Below are 9,260 nucleotides of genomic sequence, written 5' to 3' on the forward strand. Positions count from 1 at the left end.
TTTATTGAAAGAGGAATATTTTTCTGAGTCTATACGCGTTCGTTTCGTATTAAACGGACGAACGGTTTATTTATTACGAATAAAATAAGAATTAAATGGAAATAAATCAATTAATAATACTATTAATTGATTTTTAAATACCAAAATATAATTTTTAAAATCTTAAAAAAATTTTTGGAATTATTTGAATTAATTATAAATAATTGTATTTTATTTAACTATTTATAAATAAAATTAATTGATTAAATGAATTAATCAATTAATTGAATCTATACATAATCAATTAAAATAAATTATAAATAATTAAATCAAATATGGATTTTTGAAAGAAATAATTTTTTAGAATATTAAAAATAATTCAGTTAATTATTAAATAATTAACCAAATTAAATGTAGAATTTAAAATGATTTTTAGAAATTAAAATAAAGAATTTTAATTTAAACTAAAAAGAAACTGCAGAAACCTGTTTCAGGGGTGGGTCACCTTCAACCTTCGATCAAACCAAGGTTTGGGGGATGAACTTGGCCGGAGCTGCCAAGAACATCGCCGGAGATCTGGAAATTCCCGGTATCTGGTCAATTTTCCGGCAACTTCCGGTCGAGTCCAATCGGCCCAAAACACCACGGTTCGAACCTGATTTTCGGCTGGAACTGCGAGCAACCTTCCCAGAAACACGAATACAGGAATAACACGGGCAACCAAGCATCCATGGTCGTTCTCCGATCCAAAAATTCAAGCAAGAACATGAAATTCCGGCCAAAACCGAGTTCGGCCGTTACTTAACCAAATTTGATGATTAATAGCTCAATTTAAAGCTAGCGAGTCATAAAATCTAATAAAATCATTAGTATCATCAATAGATTAACCATCACATCAAAAAATCAAAAACAAAAATGGGTAAAATACCAAAACTCGACTATATCATTTCGGGAAGCAAACTACACAAATTTATAATCAATTCGACTGGAAATCATCATCTAAAGCTATTTGTAATATCAGAATCATCAAACAACCCTTCCATAATCAAAAACGAATTCAAGCAATATACTTGAAAAATCGACTTTAATTAATAATCTATCTTACTTAATGAAATTGGTACCAAAATGACGGGCCCGTTGAGAGGATTGTTTTGGTATGTAGAGCGTCAACAGTGGGTCCTTGAATCTTCCAAAATCATTGAATTTGTGTTCTTGAAGAAATTTTACCCCCAATTTTGTTCTTGGCTTTTGTTTTTAATGAATTAAAATGAAAAAAAAATAAAAAAAATTAGGCTATTTATATTTTTAAGAAATTAAATACCCCAAAATCAATTTAGGGTGTTTTAATCCCCTAATTAAAAATAATTAGGCCAAAAAATACTTATTACGGGGAATAATTTTTAAAACAGTAAATATAAAATTTGTATCAAAATTTTCGAAAATTCGCGAATAATTCAAAAATACGAAAACGCGAGATATTTGAAATACAGATAATTTTATAAAAATAAAAACACAGATTTTGTAGGGTTTGACGTCTCGGTGGGGTCCCGGTCCATTTATTTTCGATAAACAAAACAAATACTTAAATTAACCGAAAAACCCGAACACGTATAAAATACATTCAACACACATAAAACGAGATAAAATAAATAACACAAATAAACACACGCTTAAATTACGGATCGATTCATTTAAAACACATAACCAGTATCCCATTGGATCATATCGGATCCGAAAAAAGATTACTTAACCGCTAAGTAACTAAAAAAACGATACAATTTAATACTAGATTTGGATAATTATCAAAACCGAGCTTTTCATAAAACACCATATACGAAAATAAGGTAAAATATCCCGTCTCTAGAGAATACGGGTTTTATTGATTTACCGAAATGATTATCGTATCGAAAATTTTACGCCGGGACGCGTACGGGTCAAATCGTAATCCAGATTGAAAAAGTTAAAACACGGAAAATGTCCGGAATTACCAGATTAGGTTAGGAAGGAGTTTTCGGAAGAGTTTCGGGTTGTAAAAACGCAAAAACGGATGAAGTTGGACGATTCCCGGCTTTATAAAATAGTTTTATAATTATTCAGAAAATAATTAATAAATCCATAAATCATTATAGATCATATAACAGTCCAAAAATTACCAGAAAAATATCATAATTATCTATATTTTATTCTGAACATATAAAAATTAAAATACTCAAATAGTATCACATATAAACATCCAAATATCAACTCCAATTATCATATAATTCACTAAAATTCACATAAAATCACATAAATAATTCCAAATAACTATAATAATAATATTTGAAAATATGGGATATTACACCGGTGGCCGGATTCTGGGCAAAATCCGCTGTGTTCTTCACGACCCGGATTTTGACCCGTTTGACCCGATTGGATTATCCGGTTTTGATCCAATTTTGTTAGAGTTTGGTTTCTGACAAATGATTCTGGAATTTTATTTTATTTTTATTTTTATTAATTATAAAATCAGTTTTATTTATTTTATAAATTGATTAATTAATTATTTAATTAATTGATTTATATTATAAATAATTCTGAAATATTTTCAAAAAATTAGATTTAATTATTTTCTAAAGTGTTTATTATTTATTTATTATATATTAATTATTTAAAAATGATTAATTATATTGATAATTAATCAAATAATTTTTAATAAATCATAATAAATTTATTTTAATTCCAAAAATTATAGAAAAATCATTTTTAATTTTGATTTTTCCCAAATAATTATTTAAAAATATTTTTAGGGTTTAATAATTAGTAATAACTATTTATATTGAATAATAAATTGATTTATCTGTGTTTAATTGATATTAATTGAACCGTTTGTCCGATTCGAGCGAAACGAAAGCCCTTTTACTCAGAAAAATTATTTATTTTCATTAAAAATAATATTAAAACTTAATTTCTTCTAGAAACTAGTGACCTTGATATTTATTTGATTATAAGCCGGATCGCGTGCAGAGACGGGTCCAATAAACTCCGAAAAATAGGAAACAAGTCAGATAATGATCAGTTAAGCGAACAGGGAGTCAATGTTGATTCTAAAAAAATTATTTTTAACATAAGAATGATTATATGACTTATATGCTTATGTGTATTATGTGGTTAATCGAGTCTTGCTTGTTAATAAATAATATACAAGTCAATAATACGCGTATGGGTAGACAATTGGAGCTACGTGAAGTCGATTTGAGACGCGATTGAGATACGAGATGACTAAATCAGTCTATTTCTTTGATAGAAGCAAAGCCAGCAAGGCAGATTGAGCCGGTGATAGACGAAGGTGACATATTTAAAGTAAATCGCGTGGAAGGCAAGTTTTTCCCCTATTCTAATTTCAAAATAGTGACGTTTCTTCAGATTCTTATCACGCTTGCACTCTTTTGATTCTTATTCACAAACACTAATACACAATTGTTATTCCCTTGTTCATATTTTATTTCGATTCTTGATTTCTCCTTTTCCTTTGAATCCTCTATTCATATTCTAATTGTTACACATATACATTGGTATATTATGGTGATTAGAATATATAAAGGCATACCGATTATTCCGGTTGCTACTTCATGGACTGGATAATGAGGTTTGGGATTAAGTTTTACTTGATCCTAAGGACCGGGACATAACCGGATCCTTGAGATAGGCCGTAGAGCCTGGGTGCCCGACTAGATCTATATTGTGAGATATAGATCTGCACTGTCTCATGGCTGATCAGCAGAATATAGATGCGAACTTGTGTCCAATTTAGTTCATTTGGTATTCGCCAGTAATGGCCTTCTTTCTATTCTCGCGGGGTTATATCTTTGCAGATGTACCCAGATTACCGATTCATTTAAATTGCTTTAACACTGTTTATATTTTACGGACTTGTTGATCAATTGTTGGCTCATCCCTTTTTGTGTTATTCACCTTATTGTTTTCAGTTAAGAAGGAATATGAAACCTATTAGGACTCGAGTAGTGAAGAAGCGGGTCAAGCCGCGGGATCCTCTCATACCCAATGTGTTGATCCCAATCCCGGAAGAAAGCTTTGAGTTGCCTGAACAGGTGGAGTGTAGATAGTTAGTGTGTGTTTGAATAAAGATGAACTTAATTTAAAACTTGTTAGACAATGGTTTGTAATAAAGAGAGTTTGTAAGATTTTAAATTTGGTTTGTAATAAAGTAGTTAGTGGTTCTTGTTTTCATACTTCAACCTAAAAAGATCCTGGTTACTGTAAAAGGGGTTTAGATATATTTCTTTATTATTGTTATTCAGGTTGTACAGGTTTGGATATTGGCTAGTAACCCCCAGACTTATACCCCGGGTCTGGAGGGTGTTACACTAACTACTATCTTGATGGATGTTTCTCATCTATCGGTACTCACTACACAAGCTGATTTCTCAATAATTGTTACAAGTGTAGATGAGTTAGTAGTTGTACAATCACTCCTAGGATTGAGGGAAGGGAGTGAACATAGTGAGAGGCTGAGTTTCTCTTAGGCAAAAGGAGAGGAAAAGAGAGAAACTATGCAGGCTATTTCTTCCAGCCTGGTAAAAGTGAGTGAGGGGAGTTCCACCTTAGTAGGTGAAGATGAGGGTGTGAGGGTGGTGAGCCAAGGGGAGCCCTTGATGCAAAAAAATAGAGAAAATGAGAGACATGCAGGTACATGAGATATAAGGATGGAAGCCATTGCTAGTGAGTCAATGAATGTCAGTGATGCAGAAAAGGAGAGACTATTTCAGCAAGAATATCAAGATGTCATAGATTCTATCTTTTTGGATGCTGAGACATTTCCTAATCGTATTTCAGCTTATCAAACTCTAGCTGGACAGGGCAATGAGGATGCTGAAAGGATGCTTAACTTGGTGCACACTACTGCTTCTATGCAAAGGGCCAAGGATGTCATCTTAGCCATGCCACCCAGAGCTGGTGATGATATTGATTATGGAACTGGTGGTTCTGAGGGTCTATTTGGTGATGAAGATGATGATGAAGGAGATTCAATAGACATAGGGGGAGATGTCAGCCCTAGCTCAAGATCCGACATGCCATCCTGGGCATTTTCCAAAGAATGTGATGAGCAACATTTCAAGTCTACTCTCTTTCATATCATCCAACAAACTCAGACAGCTCTTCAAGCTACAACCAATGCCAACACCAAGAAGCTACTTCAAGCACATCTCAATTCTCTTCAACTGCACCAAATTCAATATCTTCAACACAATCTGGATGTCACTACAATTAAAATAGATATTGATCAAGTCAAGAAGGATGTCTCTGAAAGATTGGATGTAAAATTTCCTAACACAACCCTACTTGACATCAAGAAACAACTAAGGAAAAACTCTAATCTTGCCGGTAAGGTGGACTCTTTGGATACAAGACTCAAAACATTGGAAGCTTCCATCACTGTAATTCACTTACATCAAGCCCAACAAACTCAGTTGCTTCAAAAGTTGGTGGTTACACAAACTTCTACCTCCACTCAACTTGATGCTAACAAAAAGAGGGAGAAAGATTCACTTGTCCCAGTTAGTCAAGGAGAGCCATTCAGTGAGGGGGAGAATGTGCTAAACATTCAAGTTAGTCAAGTAATTGTTCCATAAATTACTATCCTAAGCCACCAGTCTTGGACATTATTGATCTGATCCAGATAGCAGCTGCTAAGTTAGATTCAAAGACAAATTTCTAGAAGCTTGATGTTGCATCAGTTGAGAAGGAATTGGATGACAAATGGAGGAAGATTGATGACGAAATTACAAAGAAATTTGGTCCAATTGAGAAACCAACCAATACCTTTCATCACTTCTCTCAAGTCAAGCAAATCTCTGTGAATGAAATGAGTCTAAGTAATCTGGAAAAGGGCCAACCTTCATGTATAAAGTCTCCAAAAGATAACTTGGTTTTGAAGCACAAAAGGAATTATCCAAAGTCATCTGAAAAAAATTCCTTGGATCTTATATTTAAGACTCCAAGGCAAGATGAAAAGAAGCTGTTGGAAAGGTCCATTGCATTCTTCAAAGATCCAACTAACTCAGTGCTTAAAAGAAGAATTGCTAAGATCTACAGGAGTGTGAAAGAAATCTATGTGGTGGCTGGACACCCTCAGTTTGCAGAAGCTAAGAAGGAAGAAAAAGAGGGAATCAAGCAAGAAAAGAAGCAGGCTGCTTTAGATACTAAAAAGCTCAAACAGAAGAAGAAGCAAGCTGTTATAGTAGCCAAACTTCAAGTTATGAAAACTGCAACTGAGATTTCTGAGAAACCACCTATGGTAGCTAAAGATCAAGATCAGAAAATGCACAAGGAACCTCAACAAAAAAGGAAGTTCAGATACAAGATTCTTCCCAAAAGAATGTTAGATTTTGATGATGACAAGATGGAATACTACATTCCCAAATAATCTACAACTTCAACTCCAACATCCAATCCCTCAGAGGTGCAGGATGAATTTAAGGTAGATCCTATAAAGAACTTTCATGGTGAGTCAATAGTTCCCAAGGATGAGCCTATAGACTGGGATAATTTGCCTCTTCCTGAACTTAACTTACCAATCTTTAACAAGGTAAAAAAGACAAAGACAAGAGCAATCAAGAAGGTCAAGACTGTGAAACTCAGAACCAAAACCTTAACCAAAGCTCAACCAACTGTTAACAAGCTAGATCTTCTATACATCTGTGATATCAAGGAATTTTTATATATCAATCTCTATATGGATGAATTAGAAGAATAGAGGGGAATTGATGCTCACAGAAATCTCCCTGAGAGACTGGTATTCAAATACAAGGGTGGGAAAGAGATCATATGGCCCCTTCACAGAATTCTTCAAGAAAGTTGTTCTATTTTGATAAAGATCTTCTCATCTTTCAAGAAAATTTTTGGATTCAATGTGACAGCCAAGAAATTGGTTCTAAAGAAAATAGAAGAACTTAGGAGCTGAAAATCCTCAAATGCACTTCCAAAAACTCTATTCATTCCCTTCACAGGAAATACAGTGCGCTTGAGGCCTTACGGGATGATGGAATTCATGGATGAAAAAGGTGTTAGAAGATTCTTCAGATTGGATGACCAATTGAGCATCTCAAGCAATGAGACTCTATTGGAAATGCAAGCAAAGTTGGATCTATCAAATGCTGAAGAATTTAAATTCCATAGACAACTCTAAAATCAAATAGAAGAAAATAACTAGAAGCTTGGAAAGAAATCAAGACAATCAAGGAAATAGAAATCATCTACTCAGACTAGAGGAGCACCTTGAAAATGATAGTGAGAACTCTTTATACACTTTACTTTGTTCAATTTTCAAATAAACTGTAGCACTTACTAGTTTTATCTACCTTTATTAATGTGTTCATTTAGGGTGTTTTTTTATCATCAAGTTTCTCTTAATTTATGGATACAATTCCAGTAGACATAAATTGGGGGAGATTGTTAGGAATATGTTGTGAACTTGATGATAAGTTGAACAAAACACCTTAGTAGATTTAACTTAGTGTTTTTGTAGCTCTCGATGGATGTTCTAATATAGTCCCGATGGATGAACTTTATAGTCCCGACGGATGACAACTGAACATCCATCGAGAGTGTAGCTTATGTAACAATAAGTATTGCAACACAATTCTGCAAACAACAATATTTTAGTTGAGTAGATACTGTAGGATTCTTTGAGTCATGTTGACTACTAGATTGATATGCAGAATAGGTTGGCTAATTGTAAATATAAGATGACTTGTTATTCTGCATAAGTGAAATAGAATCATGTGACAGAAAGACTCCCGACGGATGATCTACAAAGGCTCCCGACAGATAATCAACAAGGCTCCCGATGGATGATCAACACAGTCCCGATGGATGATAATATTCAAAATAGCAGTTGACAGTGACAACACAGTCACATGCGTCGAGTGTTTTCAAATAGAAAGTGGCAGCCTAATTGCAGGATTTAGAGAACAAAGAAGCATTACCATTTCCATGCAATTATGAAGATATTCAAAGATGCTGGATAGAGTAATATAACAACATGAATTTAGACTAGATTTAGTTTGTCTTATTGTCTTGTCTTACTATCATGTAACTTGGTAATATATAAACCAAGTATAGCAAGTAGAACAAAATAACTGAGTAAGCATTTCTTTCAGAGAGATAGAAAAGACTGTATCTGTAAGAATCTCTTTGTAATTTTGTAAGTTCTCTTGTAAGCAGTTGTGTGCTATTCAAGCATCACAGAGTTCTCAACTTTATATATATATCTCTGGTGGAGAAGTTCAAATCCACCAGAAAGTTTTAAAGCTTTGTTTTTATTGCTTTGTATTTTGATTTCTATTTTATTCTCATTCCACACTTCTTGCAAAAACCAACACAATTATATATTAAGTAAGAACATTCTTAAAATTAGAAAAAGTAGCCAGAATTACATTCAACCCCCCTTCTGTAATTCTTGTTGTATTATTTAGGATTAACAGAATTGTTTTGAAAAGAGGTGTGTATCACCAAGAAAATCTATTTAAAGAACATATATACCATATGCGGAAATCAAATCTGAATTTCTTATACAGTCTTTTCATACTGTACATTATTATGCTGGGCATTATAGCTCATACTTGTTTTTCTTAAAATGACACAACACAACAGCGAATCAAGATGCCTATCATGAAACTCACGGCCAGGAAACGGGTAGGAAACGGCCAGCTATTCCGAAGGATGTTCGGTACAGTACCCCAGGTAGATCGTATAAGCTGGGTTGGTTTTCAGTTGTTTTTAGTCCGGCTTATTTACAAGTATGACTTATGTAAGGTAATATCGAAGAAACGTATATTTGGCCGCCGGTCTAACCTTAAATAAAGATTACACCTGTGGTAAGACCTAATCACTTTTGGTCTGTAATAATTATTACTTTGTTGATTTGTTAAACTCTAGTAATGAATTGTTCATTTCCAAGACAATAACCTGTAAGTGTGTGTGTGTTGATAAGTGTGGGGTCATAAAGGTGTGAGTATATATATTGTTGTATGAGATAAGTGTTAAACAAGATTCAAGGTGACGTGGCCTCCTAGATCCCTCACCCTGAATTTTGGGGCACCGCATTCACTACCCCATAGAATGGCTATGACAACAACAAAAATATATTGCCTTTGGGCTATTTATGTTGCAGTAGAATTTATGGCAACAATATGCAAAATTTTGGCGTTGCATCTGGTGGTGATGCAATAGAGGTCCTATAGTAATATTTTAAGCCATGTATAGCAACAATAAAATAATAT

This window comes from Apium graveolens, chromosome 5 (genome assembly GCF_009905375.1).
Source record: "Apium graveolens cultivar Ventura chromosome 5, ASM990537v1, whole genome shotgun sequence".
Classification (NCBI taxonomy): domain Eukaryota; kingdom Viridiplantae; phylum Streptophyta; class Magnoliopsida; order Apiales; family Apiaceae; genus Apium; species Apium graveolens.